We start from the raw sequence: 18,850 nt of genomic DNA on the forward strand, positions 1-18,850 counted from the left end.
CTGGATTTATAATCTGGCTTCACCATTTACCAGCTGTGTGACTTCAACAAGTTTTTTAAACTCTGTCAGCCCCTTTCCTCATCGTAAGGTGAGTTTAAGAACGTTACCTATATTTCAGGTGTGGGGCTGCTGTTGAATCAGAAAGCATACAGATGCTCCAGCCTTGGAAAAGCCTTGGAACCCTCTTCCATATGAGGCCATGGACTTTTCCGAGAATCTGAGAGCTTTGGCTCCTCCACATTGCCCCAGTCAATATATGTATAATAAAAATTGCTACAAGTTCATGGGCCTCACATATCCCTAGTTGTCCATCCATGGTCCTCGTAGAGAGTTATAAACCATGGCTCTAGACTAAACACAGCAGCCACAAGCCCACAAAGAGAAGGCAGTAACTCCTCATGAAAGTTGCAGCAGCTCTGAAGGTGAACACAGCTCTTGTCTTTTGAGAGTCTTGGTCTGCCTCTGAAGTCTGGAAGTGTAATCTTCTGAGACTGAGCAGACCCTACAGAAATTTCCCTTATTTTATGGTTTAAAGAAATATCTTGGGAGGGATAAGGCTGAATACACAACCCATGACCATCTTATCTTTAATGTTTTATATATACATCTTTCATAATCTAACATTTTCATTTCTTTGAGTTCTCTGAGGAAAACCTAATTTTTATTTTTTTTCCAGAATTATCTCTGGATCTTTTCTCTTGGTTCTCCCACATAAAGACTTGACCTGAGGAGATTGATAAAGGGACCTTTAAGGCTACGTCTGTGATTAAAAAGGAGGAAGGGGAAATTTGTTCATTTTCGGTATCTCACTCAAGCCCTGCCCTAGAGTACGATCCAGGAGCTTATGAACCCTACAAGTGTCCAGTGGTTATCAGTTTTAAACTCTGATGCTCTGTGGGTAAGAAGATCTGGTCCTCTGGTAGATAAAGAGAAATAACAGGTTAACTCATCTCAGGAACAGAGTTATTTTTTCTAAGTCTTTACCCTCTGAGAGGTGGGTTGGTAGGGTCTCTTCATAAATGAAGAGACATTATGATACCTTATGAGTGTATTATTGTTAATCATTGATTTTTATCAAGAACAGATGGAGAACATCTCTTGTGCTTGAAGAAGGAATTTTTATGTCCCTTACATTATTGTATGCAACTCCTCTTAGGCTGTTTTAAGCCAGAGCTTAATTTTTAATAATTCAATAATGAATCTTGTTTAATCTCTCTTAATCCTCTTGCCTAATTCTCTTTTACATTAAGGGATTAAACACAGAAAAGTAGACGTGGCCAAACGATGAGTCACTCCTCTTTCAGTACTGATCCCCAAAGGCAGATAGACGAGAAGAAACGTCCCAGAAGTGAATGAAACACACAAGTCTCAACTGAGAAATAAATCATCTGATTCTCAGGCTATTTACTCTTAACTTCCCCTTTCTGCCGCGACACAAAAATTAGTCTTAAAAGGTTTGCAAATGCTATTTATTGCTGCACCTTCCACAAAATATTCTCTAATGAAATTGACATTACTCAGTCACCATCACAGACTATTTGCTTTGAGCTGTTTCTCTAATAATGGGGATGGGCCACAGTGAGTCATCCACACTCTTGCCCAGTCCCCTGAGAACCCAGGAGATTCATTAACTTGACAATTGGCCAGGATTAGCAATGCAGGGACTGTGGCTGTGGACTGCAGCCTAGGCCTGGTGGACTGTGGACTTTTGGAGCCCTTAGGCTGAGGAGGCTGACTTCTCAAACGGCTTGGAGAGAGCCTGATCAGGTCAGCTGACTCTCCAGAACCTAGAAATGGTGCCCTGGTCACATTCACGGGGCTCTGTGTTGCCCTCACCTCCTTCCTGCTTCTGCCCAAGCTGGTGAAGTGCATCATGATGGGGTAAGGCTGGAAGGGTCCCTGCTCTGGGGCCACCTGTGCTTTGCTCCTTCTGAATTCAACCCGGAAAATTCCCCCTTTTCCACCGCATTCGTAGCATCTTACAATAGCCTTGTGCGATGGAGAATAAAGTAGAAGCTTCCTATACGCCCTCATTCAGGGGTGTCAGATCAAGCCCTCTCCCTGAAGAGACCTGGCTCATGGCTTACCAGGCCTACAGGACACCTTTTTTCAGGCAAGACATTAAAAGTGGTTGCTAAAAGGCAAATGAGGTTTGGGTGGTGGTCTACAATAGAAACCTATTTTTCCCCATTAATGCCTTTCAAACTGACTTATCAGATTTGCCCACTGGGATATCTGAACTATGAAAATAGCACTCTGGACTAGTTACTTTTATGCAACCTGGGGCCCAAACTCTCAAATTCAGAATCCTGAGTATTTCTGCCAATGATCTGTCCAGCCGTCACATTAAGATTTTGTGGAGAAAGTATCCAATACCATGATATCAAACATGGAAACAGTCCATGTTCTGCCATCCACATTCCTCAGCTGGTTCAGAGGCTGCTGCTGTGTTCAGTCATGTCCAACTCTTTGTGACCCCTGGGACTGTGGCCCACCAGGCTCCTCTATCTGTGGGATTTTTCACGCAAGAATACTGGAGTGGGTTGCCATTTCCTCCTCCAGAGGACCCTCTCAACCCAGGGATCGAACCCTCATCTCCAGTTTCTCCTGCATTGGCAGGAGGATTCTTTACCACTGAGCCACCTGGGAAGCCCTGGTTCAGAGGCTACATTCTTCATATTATAAAAAAGCAAAAGCTAAACCAAGGTTCAGAGAAATATTTAATACTGTGTCTTCTCAATAATCCAAACCAGGAGAGGAAAGTAAAAAGATTTTAGAGAATGCACAGTACCAGCTCTACAGCGCAGAGGCTTGTGCCTTTGTGCATACTCCCCTGGCAGGCCTAGCTTTCTGAACTCACTTTTGCTTGGGAACCTGCCATGAGGAGTACAGGTATATTCTGGTCTGTTCCCCCAGTCATGTGGCAGGCCAAACAGGACAGCTTCTTCCCAACAGGGGTAGAGGATGGCATTTTGGAAGGTAATTTTGAAATAGGAGGGTATTAGCAGACTCACTTGACAACCAAGCTACATCCTCCAATCTAACTTTATAATGAATCCAAATTTTTATCTCCAAAAATATTAATATTTTTATAAAAAATAATATTTAAAAAGGATCCTAAGAATCCAAATGGGAGAAGAGATATACTCTTTTTTTTTAATTGGAATACAGTTGCTTTACACTGCTATGTCAGCTTCTGCTGAACAGCAAAGTGAATCGGCCATATGTATACATATATCCCCTCTTTTTTGGATTTCCTTCCCATTTAGGTCACCACAGAGCACTGAGTAGAGTTCCCTGTGCTATACAGTAAGATCTCATTAGTTATCTATTTTTTACACAAAAGTGTTATCACTCAGTGGTTTCTGTTTGTGACTCCATGGACTGTAGCCCACCAGGCTTCTCTGACCATAGAATTCTCTAGGCAAGAATACTGGAGTGGGTTTCCATTTCCTTCTCCAGGGGATCTTCCCAATCTAGAGATCGAACCCAGGTCTCCTGCACTGTAGGCAGATTCTTTACCATCTGAACCACCAGTGTATATATGAGACATACTCTTCTGAATTGTCCCACCCTGCCTAGGATGGCCTTTGGTTCTGTCTTCCAGTTTTTAGGAGTGCACTGTCGGGGGCTCAGGGCTGGGAGCTCTCTAGGGTATTTCTGACTCAGCCTTTCCCGACAGGCTCCCCTGGGTATATATATGGGCTGTTTACCACTTTCCCACACTCTCAAGAGACAGCGCCCTTCACACCTCCCAGAACAGTGAAATAGGAAGTCCTGACACCTACTCAAGAAATGTTTCTGTGTTACGTACCAAGAGAAATACTGAGGTTACAAAAATGAAAGAAAATCCACAAATTCTTTGGATGATCTCACAAACATGTCAATGACTATGAAAGTCTATGTTAAATTCTAGAATGGAAGTACAGACACAGGGGTTGTGGGCACACAGAGGAAGGGATGTTTAACTCTGTCTTGGGAGGGGAGGACTTCAAAGAGAATGCACATAATTTTTGGCCGTTAAGTAAGAGAATGCAGTAGCCTAAGTGGTAATAATATTAATGTGTGTGCTAAGTCGCTTCAGTGGTGTCCGACTCTTTGCAACCTCATGGCCCAAGGCTCAAATCTGCATCTCTTATATCTCCTGCATCGGCAGGTGAGTTCTTTATCAGTAGCACCACCTGGGAAGCCCAATAACATTAATAAGATATTAATATTATAAGATATTATAATACCTTAATATTATAATAAGATATTAATATCAATGAAGTTTATATTAATAAATAATGTTGCTATTAATATCTCATATAACAAGAAATGCAGGAAGTACCTGAATGCTTCATTTTATCCTGGGCCTGGGGAGAGAAGCTTTCATTTTACTTCAAATCTTCTCCACTGTGGATCTGATAGGAATATTCCATTCTTATATTCCTCATTTCTGATTCAGCAGTTCTGAATTTCTCCACTAAAACAAACATATTAGAGGACGTTAAAAAATTTTAGTAACTCACTCAGGCCAAACAAGTTCCTATATTTATGCTGCACACATGAAGCAATACCTTTCAGTTCTGCAATGGTGACTGTATAACCTGGATTGTCCCCAAGCACTGGTGAGTGCTCCTTATAACAACCGTTTTAGGGAGACAAAGCAAGGCTGCAACTTTTACTGCTTTTATTTGATTACACAAGAGTAATACATGTGTGTTTTAGAATCTATGGGCAATAAAGGAAGTTGCATAAGCCAAAGGTGCGCAGAGAGACAAACGGGGCCTCTGGAGTTGTGGAATGCACAACTTATGAGATTATATATGGCAGCCTATTTCTGAACACAGAACGGGAAAAAATTCCCAATGATTCTACCTCCCAGCAACATTATTATTTTGCTAAGTTTCCTTCCAGTCTTTCTTCTAGGTAAATTGGATTTTAAAATTGTATTATCATGTGTACCTGCTCTATAATCTCTTTCACTTAACAATTAATGATAAACAGTTTAAATATTCTTGAACACATCATTCTCTATAGCACCATATTTTATTATTTCATTTAACAAACACTTACATAGTATTTTTCCCTTGCCAGTCACTATCTTAAACTCATTAAAAATATCAATTCATGTAATCCTACACAGATATCTTTGTTTGCCTCTCTAGACATCTCTACCCTTTTCTGCCCTGCTCTGTGCCCCAGAAAGGCCCTGTACAGAGAGCACCACCCAGCTTCTGTGCCCCTTGGATGTGGCCAACGACAAGTTGTCACTGGATTATCATTCCCAACTCCACTCTCTCCCTCTCTGCCTGTGTTAGGATTTGCCATGGGAGTTTACCTTCTACTAGAGTGTATGGAATATAAATATCTCTACTCTATTTACTTTAGCCTCAGTCATGGGACATGCTTTGGCCAATGGAATGTTTGTACACTTGGGGTAAGCAGAGGACTGAAAGGGACTTGCCTGTTTGGTTTAGCCTCTTGGCGGCTGGTCCTAAAATAAGGGGGCTAGGAAGCTGACCTGAACCCAAACAACCCAAAGCCTGAAGGAGCACTGTCTCAGTCAACCTGGGAGTGAGGAAAACAAATGTCTGCAGTTTGTAGCCAGTGAGATTTGGGATTATTTATATGTACCATTATTGCAGCAGTGGCAGACTAATTACAGATGTCTCAGAAGAAGCCTGAAGGGTGAGGTTAAGGTATGAAGGGTCACTGAGCTTTTAACAAAGACCACAGCTCCTCCGAGGAACTCTTTCTCGCTCCAGGTTCCAATACCTGCCTAGATGCTCTCTATGACTTCCTACCATTACTAGCTGAGAGTACTACACTATCCTTGGGGGTTTCAAGACATCCTGTCCGCAGCTCTGCACAGAGTCCCTTTATTAAACTCTCTTCAAATTAACTAATTTGAATGTGTCATCTGTTTCCCACATGGGGTGTGATTTAAAAATCCTCATAACCATCCTATGATGTAGTACTATTGCTATCCTCATTTTATGGGAGGAAATTGAAACAGAGGCTAAGTAACTTGTGCAAAGTCACACAGCAAGTAAGTGGCAGAGCTGAGATTTGAATCCAGGCAGGCTGGATTCATGCTGACTTTACTATGTCACTGTAGGTTCATCTAAGGGGCCTGTGTCATAATTTAGCTTCATATTATTTACATGATGTTTCTATGTCTGTTATCAGGTTTTTTCCTATTGTAAACACTGTTATGATGAATCTCTGTATAAATAAATATTTGCTCATATTCAGCATTAAGAACATTTCTAAAAGTTGGAATAAAGAGTATGAACTTCTTTGTTCCTCAGCCCTTTATTTTTTAATATTGTTTCCTTTTGACTATAAAAATGATAACATTCAATTAAAAAAAAATTCAAGCATTACAAAAGTATATATCATAGCACACAAACGTCCCTGTATCCATACGTTTGATAAAAACATTGATCCAGGTTCTAAGTTCTCTTTAACAATAATTAATAGTAATTATTAGTCTTATTAAAAAATCAATAAATGTATACTGTAGAAATGTAGAAAAGTAAAAAAGAAAAAGAACAAATCATGAGTAATCCATGTCATGCTCTGTGTGTATGTGATTATGTGTATATGTGTATATATGTGTATAAACAAACACGGGATCATGCTATGAATACAGCCTAGTAACATGCTTTTTTCACTTAGCAATATACATTGTCATGGATATTTTTCATGTAATTAAATATTCGTCTACAATATTAACTGCAGAGTATATTTGTTTAATTGCCTCTCATCCTGCTAGAACAATAGTGTGTCATTTATGCAACCAATTCCTTAGAACTAGATATTAAGTTGTTTCTTCCTTTTAACTTCAATAAATAAAATTTCTACACACATGATTATAAAGAGATATTTGCACATATTTCCAATTATTACTTTAAAATATAGACAGACATGGCATTGCTGGATCAAAATTAATTCAGGTTAATAAGGTTTTAATTCCTGTTACAACTGGCCTTACAAAAAGACTACTGATTTATTCTCCCATCAGCAAAGGATATTATGGTTTAAAATTTTTTTCCAATATCATTAGGTAAGATAAAAAATGGAGAGAGAGAGATCTTTTTGGTTTGTATTTACTTTCATTTGCTTATTAAGGAGATAGAAATTTAAATAATTTATACTTCTTTGACAAATTGGGTACTTTGCCATTTTTCTATTAGTATGTTTTTTTTTTCCTATTTGCAAGAATTCTTTCAAATCATCATATACGTAGCAAAGGTTTGTCCTACACTGTCATTTATATTAAACCTTTTAAAAATTTATTTTTCATGTAGTCAAATTTAATCTGTTTTCACCCTTATGATGTCTGCCTTCTGTATTAAAATTAAAAAGGTTTTCTTCTCCCAAAGATCCAGAAACATTCACTGGTTCTTCTTCTAATTCTTTTGTAGCTTTATTTGTTTACATTAAAAGTTAATTTATTTTGGAGTTTTGGGAGAGATAGAGCCCTACTTTTATTTACATCTAAATTATCAGTCTATTTGCTCAATATCATTTACTAAATAAACAATCATTCCTATTGACCTGAATCAGCTTTAGCATATACCAAATTTCTAATATGCTTTGGGTTCTCTTTCTGGGCTTTTTATTTCATTCCACTGATCAATCAATTTTGTGCCAACCTCACTGCTTAAAATACTGTAGTTTAATAACTTTGAAAACCTAGAAGGAGAGTTATCCTCCTTCACAACTGTTTCTTTTCAAATTTTTCTTGAACTTTTCTTCAAGTTCATCTAGCAGATGAACTTAAGAATAATTTTGTTACATTCTAAGAAAAGTCTTGTTGGAATTTTTGTTAAAACTTCATTCAATTTAATGAAATTTGGGGAAATTATTATATTGAACTGTTCCACTTAGAAATATGATGGTATTTATTCCACGTTTCATTCGTGCAAGCCTTTTGGATCTCAAACTACAATTTGGGTTTTTCTTCACAAAAGTCATGCACAGTTATTCAAAGTGATGGAAGCTCCATGGTGGGTATTTTCAAATTCCAGGAAGCCCTGATTAGGAATCAAAAGACCTAATTCATTATTTTGGCTACTCATTTACTAGCTGGAAAAATTTACAAAACTCTTCTCAGCCTCACTTTTTCTCAAGTGGACTAATAACCCCTGCCTTTTCCTGCTGTCAGAGTTTGCCTGATGATTATATAAACACAGCAGTAGGAGAGCCATGCTAATATAGGGGTTATTATTTTGACACTGTATTGCTAAAAATGGGAATGTGCTTAGTAGGGATTTTGCCATATAAAACAATCCAACCAATCAAGTTATAATTATCCAATCAAGTAAGGACCAATCAAGTAAGGGATTCAAGAAGTGCCCAGCTGACTTGTCAGGACTAAGTGGGTTTTCTGGAGGTGGGACTTTCAGTGCTAAAACCAGCAAAGTCCCAGGCAAACCAGGAGGCACTGGCCATCCCAGCTGTCGAGCATCCCCTTCAAACTCTAAAATGCTATCCAGGGTTCTATAATAAGAGGAAATAGGCCTATGTTCTCAGGTTGCTTCTGGTCTAACAGTGGAGACATAGTGAATGTTTATGAAAAGATGAAGGAACGGGTATGTATATAATCATCTCCTGAGGACTGTGGTCCAATAGCCATCTCAAACGCAGAAGACTGGTTTGGACTGCAGGCTCCAGTGAAGGTGCTAGAACTAGACTTAAGAGCACTTGTATGGGATGGAGTCCAGGTGGGTGATGAACAGGAGGCACAAATCAGTGTTCTGTCGCAAGGAAGAGATGACTGAGCATTCAGTCCCCAGACTGGTACATGGGAGCGACTCAAGGATCATGTTGGCCAAAAAGTTCTTCTGAGTTTTCCCATAAGATGGTATGGAAAAACTCAAATGAACTTTTTGGCCAACCTAATATTTTGATTGAACACAAGTTGGTACCACAGAACGAGGATATGTGTGCAGCATCTATTTAGGGTTGCACATCCTGAAGTTCACAAGAGTAAACAATTAGAAATGCAGAAAACCACCTAAGAGGCTCTCTCATAAAACATGAAATAAAATACTATGAAATTTATACAGTCAACATGTTTCTTTTTTTACTTTGGCTGCCAGAGTTCTAATGCTAAATTTAGTGCCCCAAATGACCTCAAAGACTAGTTCCCACTTACTCCTTCCACTTCCTTTAAGCAGGCATTGTTCTTTCATATCCTGAAATATCTTCGTTTGCATTGCTCTAGAAAAATCGCTACCTAAAGACATTATGAAAAAATCCAAATATAAGGAAAAAATGTAAAGAGGAAAGTTAAAACTTCTGATATTCCTTCTAAAAATAGCCACTGTTAATGTTTTAGTGCTCCCGCCTCCACACGTACCCACTGGCTCTTTCTTCCTGGATATGGTACTGAATATGTTTTCTAAATTGCTTTTTTAACTTAATAATACTTCATGAAGATTTTTTCCATTTCAGTACATCACTTCTATATCAGGACTCTTAGCTGTTACATATTTTTTCATTTTATGGTGATACTCTAATCTGTTTAAACAAGTCTCCTATGAGAATAGGACACTGAGATTTTTCTAGGTCTAGTTGTGTTCTCAATTATGCAACTGTCTGATCATTTCCTTGAATAAAATCCTAGGACTAAAACCATGGGGCAAAGTTCATTTTATATATCACTTAGAGGTCAAGAGACAGATTCTAGGACAGACTACTTGAGTTCAAATCCTTTATTTTCCAACTCTTGTGGCCATGGGGTCTGTCCTCTAATCCCTCCAGCCCTTGTTTTGTTTTTTTATCTGAAATTAAGATAGTTATTGTACCTGCTGCATCAGATTGTTGTGAGGATTTTTCAAAAATTATTATTATTTTAAAATTTTGGCTGCACCCTGCAGCATGTGATTCCTTAGATCCTGATCAGGGATCAAACCTGCACCCCTTGCATTGGAAGGTGGAGTTTTAATCACTGGACCGTGAGGGAAGCCCCTTTATGAGAACTTAATGTGTGGGTGAAGCACTCAGAACAGTGTCTGACATTGAGTGAGCACTCCATAAATATTTTCTGCTATTATATTGCAAAAGGGATCCCCAGAAAGAATATAGCACTTTTCATTGACACAAAGGTCAAGCCCTTTGAGTTATAAGGCTGAAATGAAAGTTAAAAAGTAGCAGTACAAGCTGCTCCTCTGCCCACCAGGAAGACAGTGCCAATTTACCTCCCCTCTGAGGAGTTTCTCAAAGGGACAAAGGCTTCTATCCTTCTGCAAGTGTTTTCATTCAATCCCCCTAGTGGCCAAAGAATGAGTTTTCAAGATAACTAAATAACCCTGTTCTTTGAGGACTGATTCACGCAACAGAAACAAAGCAACCTCAATTTTTTTTTAATTTTAAAGAAAATATATAAGGACCCAAATAACACCCTCCAAGATCATCTAAGATGTCTGCTTTCTACAAGTTGCTAGCCTACTTTCCCAGACAGCTCGCGTTTGTTCCCAGGGAGGAAGGATTAAAAAATCTGGCTAAAGCAGTGGTTTTCAATCTTGGCTGAACCTCCTCGGTACCTTGACAAATAGAAATTCTCTAGAGATTTTTATTTGATCAGAGGGTAGTGTGGCTGAACATCAGGATTTTAAAAAGTTCTCCAGGAAATTCAAAGGTTCAGCTAAAGTTGAGAACCACCGGGCTAAAGAAAGTTGGCAGGGATGCTCTCAAACTCATTCTTTTCCAACCAGTTCTCAATCAGACAGAGAGAAGCTGCTTCCTCTCTCACCTTTTCCTCTGCCCTTACAAGGGTTCCAAAGAGAATAAACAGCAAACCTAAATAATCCCCCTGGGCCTAACTTCTAGTTGCCTCTGCCTGGCTAGAAATAAAGTATGAACCAAAAAGGCAAGCCACATAAGTAATTTTTAAATTTCTAGTAGTCACATTTAAAAAGTGAAAAAGAAATAGCTGAAATAAAGTTTAAGAATATATTTTATTTATTCCAAATACATCTAAAACAGTATCACTTCAATATGTAATTAATATGAAACATTATTAATGAGCTATTCTACAGTTTTCTTTTGTTTTCATGCTAAGTCTTTTTACTCTGGTGCTTATGTTATGCTCACAGCACATAGCAATTCAGACCAGCCATATTCTAAGTGCTCAACAGCCATATGTGGCCAGTGGCTGCCATATGGGACAGCATGGGGCTAGGGCTTAAATGCAAATTAAGTAACCTCTGTAGGGCTCAGTCTCCTTTAAAATGCGGACATGGTAATGCTACTCCTTGGCATTATTACAAAGGTAATGAACTGCCTATAACAATGCTGGCAGTTAGAGAGCTCTCAGCAATGTTTAGTTTCTTTTGTCTTAAGGGAAAGAGATGCACCAGGTCAGGTGGTAGATGGAAATGACTCCTCTTTTTCCTCCAAAGCAGGGTTTGTCAGCATTTAACTCGTGTTCCCTTTTGCTAAACATTAAAAGCTCATGCTTCCTTTCTGAGATAGTTTTTAATCTCAGAATACAATTTTCAGGTCTCCCTGGTGGCTCAGTGGTAGAGAATCTACCTGACAAGGCGGAAGACACAGATTTGATCCCAGATCCGGGAAGATCCTACGTGCTGAGGACCTCCTAAGTCCACGTGCCACAACTATTGAGCCCACACTCTAGAACCTAGGAACCACAGCTACTGAAGCCCCGAAGCCCTAGAGCCAGTGACCCACAACAAAAGGAGCCTCCACCGTGAGAAGCCCACACACCGCAACTAGAGAGTCGCCCCCGCTCACCGCAGCCAGAGAAATGCCTGCCCAGCAACAAAGATGCAGCACAGCCAAAAACAATTAAATAAAATTCTTTTTTAAAATACAACTTTAAGAATTTAACATCATGACTAAACATAAAAGAAACAGCACAACATATTGCTTTGTTTCACCCTCCCTCCCCCAACCTGGGAACATGAATCCTGCTCTGAAACATCTTCCTCACTTCAAGGCTAAACCTCAGATGAGCCTTGCATCCATTTAGAGCTTTTTAATTTTAAATAATGTTTTAAAATCATTAACAGAACAATGTGTGCATGCTAAGTCGCTTCAGTCGTGTCTGACTCTTTGCAACCCTATGGACCGTAGCCCACCAGGCTTTTCTGTGGGTTGCCATGCCCTCCTCCAGGGGATCTTCCCAACCCAGGAATCAAACCCACATATCTTATGTCTCCTATATTGGCAGGAGGATTCTTTACCACTACAGCCACCTGGGAAGCCCAACAAAATAATACACATTCCCTAAACAAAAATCAGAAAATACACAAAAGCAGAAAGAAAAAAATGAGAAGCTCTAGGTTTGCAGCAGCCACAGAATAAGCACTCTAACAGCTTGAGTGAAGGTGCTCAGCAGGTGTTTCCAATCCTGGCTGCTCCTAGGCATCAGTTGACAGTTCCAGGATATACGATGCCCAGCCTGACCTCAAAGAGGCAATTTAGTTGGTCTAGGTGCTACGAGGGCATCAGGACTTATTTTTTACTGCTCCCAGATGAATTCTGATGAGCAGCCAAGAACCAGTGTTCTAGAGTAGTGAGTCTCAGACTTTACTCTGCATCAACAAGGCAGTGATCATGTCAAAAAAACACATATTCTGATTGAGTGGGTCAGGAGAGAGGCCCCAGATTCTACCTTTCTGTGAAGCTCCCAGGTAATGCTGATGCAGCAGGTCTGCCAAGCATGCTTATTTTTTTAAGATTTATTTATTTTTGGCTGTGGTGGGTCTTTGTTGCTGTGCGTGGGCTTCCTCTAGCTGCTGCAAACCGCAGCTACTCTCTAGCTGTGGTGTGCGGGCTTCTCTTGCTGCGGAACACAGGCTCTAGGTGCTTGGGGTCAGTAGTCATAGTGTATGGGTTTAGCTGCTCTGTGGCGTGTGGGATCCTCCTGGACCAAGGATCAAACTGGTGTCCCCTGCATTGCAAGGTGGATTCTTAACCACTGGACCACAAGGAAAGCCCAAACATACCTTTAATACTCCATATCCTTCATTATTCATAGATACCTATATGTATTTTTTTCTCTAAAAATTCCTACCATAGCAACTATACGCCAATAAAAGTTAATGAAAAAAATAAAAATTCCTACTATAGTCTTGTTTTATAATCTACTTTATTCAACGATCCATCATGATTTCCTTTGCATGTTAAAAAACATACACACCTGCAGAAATCATTTTGTTTGGCTACATGAGATCCCATGTTAAGGACATATTTGACTTCCCTGGCAGTCCAGTGGTTTAGACTTGCCCTTCCATTGCAGGGGGTGTGGGTTCAATCCCTGATCAGGAAGATAAGAGCTCACATGCCTCACAGCCCAAAAAAAACATAAAACAGAAGCAGTATTGTAACAAATTCAAAGAAGACTTTTAAAATGGTCCACATAAAAAAAAAACTTTAAAAAATAAAAAGGATATATTACTGTAGGTCATTTAGAGCAGTACTTTTGAGGGTGGGATTTGGAACTCATATACAATCAGCAAAGTTCAACCCCTGGCTCCATTCTGGTGACACAGATCAGGGATGAGGTTCTCCAAGCAATTCTGATATACTATCCCTTTTTCTCCTCCTAGACTTTGAAAACCACTGATTTAACAAGTTCCTATTTAGGGGGCATTAGATTCCAACTGTTTTTCATAGCAAACATAGCACACACAAAAATATGAAAAAAAGAATAACCACATCAATCTAATGAGATAAGTGTTATTACTGTCTCCATTTTACAGATGAGTGGCTCCTAGAAATTTGCATATGTAAAAATTTGCCCATGACATGGCTGCTATTTATTCACTTGGTTTGGGAATCATCAGGATTCCAATTTAGCCCTTTTGTGCTTGTGGGAAGGATAACCATGTTTCCTGGATAAAGCCCAGTTCAGAGTGCTGAGCACAGCCATGGCCCTGCCACATCCCTGTCCAGAGGAGCAAAACCCCAGACAGAAACACATGTCTTCCATGGCCACAGATGGATGGATCAGAAGTAGTGGATCAAGGTCAGCCAGTGAGTGGCCCAGCTAGCAGCTTACAAGGGGCTATACTATGAAAACTCATGTTCATTAGATGGGAGGCAGTACCACGGGGTAATAAATGCCACAGAGGCCCAGAATGCTCGATAAGCAGCAGTTTGGAGAGAACACAAACTATGAGACAGAGAAAAGAAGAGGGCAAGGTAGGCTGGCAGAGACAGAAGTGTGAGAAGCAGAGGCAGAAGGGGGCTGTGTTGCTGTCATGCTGAGGGGTGAGCAGTCTCCTGCCCAGTTGGTGACACATCACTGTCTTTAGGGCTCTGGGTTCTGAACCCCTTTCTGGTCTCTGAGCTGTGTTCTACATCCAAAGCCCAGAGAGGAATCTACTGTAGGTGCCTGCAGAGCCCTGATCAATTACCATGTGACTCTGCAATCATTGTGTACCGCCCCCCTCCCACTGGGGGAAGGGAATTATTTGAGGAAAACCAAGGAAGATCCTGTTTATTACCAGCAAGAGAGTCTAACACACTCCCAGTAATTTGATTCACTTATTAAATTTGACAAATAGAAGATATAAAATCTGATTTTAATGGGAAGAAAAGTGTAAACACAGGGTAACTGAGGGAGGAGGAGACTGGGGGACCCCTGGGGAAGCAGGAGCAAAAGAGGGGAGAGGACATTGCAGGGGTGGACAGAGTAGGGCAAGAAGAAAATGAACTTCATCAGTGGCCAGTCTATTTCTGGGAACCTGGCTGGCCAGTCAGAAAGCGGACCCAGCTGTTGGCTGGAGTAAAAGGGAAAGGCAGCTGAGCTGCACAGTGATATCCAGAAAGTGTGAGGGGCACGGGATGACCAGAGAAGGCTCAGCTGGCGCAGAAAGCAGCGACTCCCCGGAGGCGACCTTTGTGCTTTTGATGACCAACCAGAAGTAGCAACCAGATTTGCCCATCTGGAATCCAGTCTCTAGCCATAAGCAGAATAAAGAGTCTGGTCTAGGGACTTCGCTGGTGGTCCAGTGGCTAAGACTCCATGCTCCCAATGTAGGGAGCCTGGGTTCCCAGTCTCCTGGTCTTGAATTAGACAGCCAAGTCAAGCTGGTAAAATGTATCAAACACCATCTTTCAGTGGAAAAAGGGATCATCGACTCTTTCTATTTGTTAGCACATGGCGACTCCAGACCTGTTCCAGTACACATTTCCCCTGGGGAAGCTTCTACAAAGGTGACTGGGGAGACCACAGAATTGTGGAGCCAAGTCTCCACAATTGTGGAGAAAGGAGAAGTAGAAATTCCTTTTACTTTGTCCTATGTTATCAGGCCTGCTGAAGAGAAACAGGGTCTGTTGAACTAAATTCTAGTCCAAACAATACAATTAACTTCCTCCTCCTCCTTTTCCTTTTCCTTCTCCTCCTTTTCCGGCTCCCTGAAGCTTCCAGAAAGTAAATTTTACATTTTTCATTCAATATTACTTCTGTCATTCCTGATGATACTAAACTGTATAATATGCATCTACTTAGAGGAAGGTGTCACCTTACAGACTGTAATTGAGTTTGAAGGATGGTGGAGAGCCAATCTAGTACTGGACACTATTATTTTAAAAATTTACTCATCAGTTCATTCCAATGCTGTTAAATAGTTCCAACGCTGTTAAAGGAAGTTTTTGGACTGTTTTACAAAGCCAATACTACACTGATAGAAAACCCTGGAAAATACAGCAGCCAAAAGAAAATCACAGACAAATATCACTCATGAATACAGATGTTTTACACCTGAAAGATTCAACACTAATTTCTGATAAAAATCTCTTAAAAGAAACAAGGAGTATTTTCTTAACATAATAAATGTATGCAGTCAAACGGAAACCAGTGTCAGGCTTAATGGTGAAATTCTAAAAGGATACCCAGCAAATCTAGAAAAAGACAAAGACCCCCACATCACTACTATCATTTCATGTTGTTCAGAAGGTATAAGGCAACGCAATTATAGAAGCTCCCGTATCCTAAAACATCTTGGCACAAATAAAACCCAACTGCTTTTTGTAAATATATTTAGTCTTTGTAACGGGAAAACCTGGGAGCAGGAAGTGGGACTCTTCTGGTCTGGAGGAATTAGGCACATTTTAGGGCAGGGGCACCCTAGCCGACAGAAAACGGGATTAGGCGTCAGGTACTGGATGTTAAACGTGGGTTCGATCCCTGGGTCAGGAAGAACCCCTGGAGAAGGGAATGGCAACCCACTACAGTATTATTGCCTGGGAAACGCCATGAACAGAGGAGCCTGGCAGGCTATAGTCCATGGGGTCCCAGAGAGTTGGACATGAGTTAGCATGCATACACACGCACATTGGATGCTAAAAACTCTGGCCTCCTCTGCTTCTACTCCTAGAAGATGTCAGCCTGCCTTGCACCATTCCACAAGGAGATGGAAGAAGACTTATCTGGGGAATCTGACCAGCTCACAAGGAAAGACATGAAGATATATCAAGGGTTCCCTTAATGAAACCAACCAGCCAGAGCACTCAACAAATCCTGCCCTACACCATCAAAGATTCCAGTCAGGTTAAACAAGAGCAAATGACCAAAGATCACCCAAGCATCTAGGAAAACTTATAACATGAAGCATAGAAACCAAAATGTGCAAACAGAAAAAGGAACTTGGAGGAAATGGATTATGGCCATCAGCCAAGGAGAAAGAAAAAAAAAAAAAAGCAAAAACTATCATTAACATCCTTAACTGCCCGGCAGTCCCATCTAACACCAATCCCTGGCAGTGGTTAAGACTTTACCTCCCAATGCAGGGGGTTAGGGTTCCATCCCTGGTCAGAGAGTTAAGATCCCACGTGACTCATGGCCAAAAACGAAAGCATAAAACAGAAGCAATATTGTAACAAATTCAATAAAGACTTAAAAAATGGTCCACATCAAAAAAATATTTTTAAAAATCCTTAGAAAAATGAAAAGCTATTGTGATACTGCATCCATAAAATAAGAATAGACTGCTATAAAGAAAACATATTCAGAGAAAAAGAGTGAGAAAGAGCTCTTGAAATTTAAAGACATGATATCAGAGATTTGTTTTCAATCTACAGAAGGTCTGGAAGATGATAGAAAATCTCCCAGAGTACAGAGCATAAAAACAAAGAGATGGAAAATAGGAAAGAAAAGATAAGAAAATTGGAAGCCTGATCCAAGGAGGTCCAAGACCAGAACAATACAAGTCCCAGAAAGAATAAACAGTGAACATAAAAGGGAGGAGACCATTATAGAATAACTCAGGAAAATTTCCCAGAACTGAAGAGCATGAGCTTCTAAATTAAAAGGGTTCCACACAAAGAATTAAAATAGACCTTTACTAAGGCATATCACGAAGGCAATGGCACCCCACTCCAGTACTCTTGCCTGGAAAACCCCATGGACGGAGGAGCGTGGTGGGCTGCAGTCCATGGGGTCGCTAAGAGTCGGACGTGACTGAGCGACTTCACTTTCGATTTTCACTTTCATGCATTGGAGAAGGAAATGGCAACCCACTCCAGTGTTCTTGCCTGGAGAATCCCAGGGACGGGGGAGCCTGGTGGGCTGCCGTCTATGGGGTCGCACAGAGTTGGACATGACTGAAGCGACTTAGCAGCAGCAGCAGCAAGGCATATCATTGTGAAATCTCAGAGCAAAGGGGACAAAGAAAAAAAAATCCTCCAAATTTCTAGAAAGGAAAACAAAAGACTCATGTAAAAGATGAGGAGGGACTTCCCTTGTGGCCCAGTTGTTAAGAATCTGCTTCCCACTGAGGAGGGCATGGATTCAGTCCCTGGTCAAGAAACCCACATGCAGCAAGGCAAGAGAACCCGCACACTACAACTAGAGAGAAGCCCACGCACCAAAGGAAAAGATTCCCGCGTGCCAAAACAAAGATCCCATGAGCTGCAAGGAAGACCCAACGCAGCCAAAGAAATAAATATATTTTTAAAAGATAAAGTAGTGCCACAGTCCTCAGTGTTGTCAAGAATATGGGGAAACAGTTATTCTCACAAGCTTTTAGTGGGCATGTAAATTAACACATTATCAGAAGAAAGGAAATTGGCTGTATTTATCAATACATGTGGTATACATACCATTTGAACCAGCAACTCCTTATACTGTAGATATATTCTTATATGTTTATGAAACCATGTGAAGAAGATTTTTTGTGTTAGATCTCTTCAGCAGTGACTTCTGTTGTGTTAACAGGACTCAAGATAACAGATTTTAATGAGGAAAAGTCAGGGCCAGCAAGAGAAGGCCTGTGATCCTCAATAACCCGTTTGCCCCTGGAGACATATATTAGGACCAGGCAGTCTACTGTATATGCAGTGTGGGTCTGTGTTCCATAGGAGGGGCCCCCATGCCCTAAGGGGCTCCCCTCTTTCAGGGCACACAAGAGAACCATCTTATCAATGAAGCACAAGGTTAGACATTGTGCCACTTGGATATGGTGCCAGCCAGAGTCTAGACATTAGAGTGAGGCAAGTAAAGCACTGATCTCTGGTGTAAAATTTAACAGAGCACCAGAAAATTCAGTAATCAAAATAAATCATATTTTAATAAAATATTTTAAAATAAAAATTAATGTATAATCCAAAAAGGACTTGGCACCACACTGTTACTGCTCCTATCTTCATTTAAAATTCTGATATTCTGCTCTTCATGGATTTTTGTGGCAATTAATATTAATTTAAAAATATTGCATTAAATATTATTTTTCTTGATTACTGGGATTTGAGTACCTTCTTAATTTTGTATCCAAGCATGTTAGTCTCAGCTCTTTTGCTATTGTTTACTGCGTTCTCTTGGAAAGCCAACTGCCAGTACCTGGATGGGGGATCCACGTTCCTGGCAACAAGTTCAGTTGTAGCT

General features: G+C 40.4%; 1 long non-coding RNA gene across 1 annotated transcript in view; it reads right to left on the minus strand.

Annotated features, from left to right (window-relative positions):
* Positions 1-18,850, minus strand: part of LOC139178953 (uncharacterized) — a 67,844-nt gene that overhangs the window by 25,535 nt on the left and 23,459 nt on the right. Inside the window, exon 3 of the long non-coding RNA XR_011563387.1 lies at positions 4,331-4,465. This is a non-coding gene — a long non-coding RNA (uncharacterized lncRNA). The remainder of the gene's footprint in view (positions 1-4,330; positions 4,466-18,850) is intronic.

The sequence above is a fragment of the Bos indicus genome, chromosome 23 (genome assembly GCF_029378745.1).
Source record: "Bos indicus isolate NIAB-ARS_2022 breed Sahiwal x Tharparkar chromosome 23, NIAB-ARS_B.indTharparkar_mat_pri_1.0, whole genome shotgun sequence".
In the NCBI taxonomy this organism is placed as follows: Eukaryota; Metazoa; Chordata; class Mammalia; order Artiodactyla; family Bovidae; genus Bos; species Bos indicus.